At 56.3% G+C, this 1,205-nt stretch overlaps 1 protein-coding gene across 1 annotated transcript in view; it reads left to right on the top strand.

Annotated features, from left to right (window-relative positions):
- LOC104499956 (MORC family CW-type zinc finger protein 2-like) overlaps window positions 1-1,205 on the top strand; it is a gene marked incomplete at both ends in the record, with an annotated part of 19,011 nt that overhangs the window by 8,204 nt on the left and 9,602 nt on the right. The gene's annotated exons all lie outside the window — the stretch shown is intronic.

Genomic DNA, 1,205 nt, shown 5'->3' with positions numbered 1-1,205 from the left:
GGGCCGTGCAGCTCGAGGTGGCCAGGTCATGTGTAAGGGTGTCCCTCCACGAGGGCACTCCAGGGCAGCCGTACTGAATGTCCTGAGGCTGGGGGAGTGAGCTGTACCGTTGCGTCCTGTGGACTTCTTGTCTGGCTGACAGATCCGCTGTTCCAGACCACGGGAACAGGGGCCTTCCCGGCTGGGACTGCAGTGATTTGGTGTTGGAAAAGAAAGTGAAGCGGAGGGTGGGCATGGTGATGGCTCACGGAGCCCGTCCAGGACCCCCTGCAATTGCTGGCACTGTACCCCGTGGCAAAGGGGGTGCTGTCCATAAGGTGCCCTTCGGCTCCTGCCCTGCCTCCCGAGCTGGGCGTGTGGAGGGAATTCAGCTTCACTGTGAATTCAGCTTCCCTTCCTTTTCGTTGGCCCAGGAAGCTCAGGCGGGGTGAGGATGAGGGAATTGAATTACACCAACATGTCAAAAGCTGTCTGGTTTCCAGAACGAGTTCTCTCTCTCGGCCCCAGGTAGCTTTAATCACCCTTCAGCAGATTTGAGGAGATGGCGCCACCAAGAACCTGCCTTTGCGTCTCCTGACATGGTCACTGGGGGATTTCTGGGAGGGTCAGACCTGTTCCAGTGCGGAAACCCTTAGGAACAGCAGAGCATGAGATGAGTAGAGGCAGAGCGGTGTTTAAGGGGACTGTGCCTGTGGAGTGAATTTCCTGGGTTTGGGAACAAGGGATTGCTGTTGGTGGGACAATTCTGACACCAGCCCTGACACCCGTGTGTGCTGGCCCGCAGAAGCAGCTGGAAGGAATTTTTCATCTGCGCAGGGTGAATCCTTGTGGATCCTGTTAGATTATCCGCCATTTGGGGGGATCTTGTTTCTCACTGGGATCTGAGTGTGGTTCTTCCCACATTACTGGGTTTGTCACCCAAGCCTTATGTCCACTCGTCTTTCTGCCTCTGTCTGTAGAAAGAGCATTTCTAGCGGCTTTGGCTTAAGTGCTGGAGAGGTTTGTTTTTCCATAGAAAGTGATGTGGGATGGGGTTTTCCTCTTGTGTCTTAAGGCCTGCAGGCTCTGATCATCCTTCCTGGTGTCATCTCCTCCCCCCGGTTATGTGTCTCCGCGCAGAGGTGACGCGTGTTCGTGAGCTTCTCCCGCCTGCCCCTGTCACTGCAGCACAGCCAGGCTGGGGTCTGCACCCGGCGTGTCGCAGT

Source organism: Buceros rhinoceros, unplaced genomic scaffold, assembly GCF_000710305.1.
Source record: "Buceros rhinoceros silvestris isolate BGI_N320 unplaced genomic scaffold, ASM71030v1 scaffold559, whole genome shotgun sequence".
Taxonomy (NCBI): domain Eukaryota; kingdom Metazoa; phylum Chordata; class Aves; order Bucerotiformes; family Bucerotidae; genus Buceros; species Buceros rhinoceros.
Note: the sequence above shows the minus strand (reverse complement) of the source record. Positions and strands in the feature narration are given on the sequence as shown.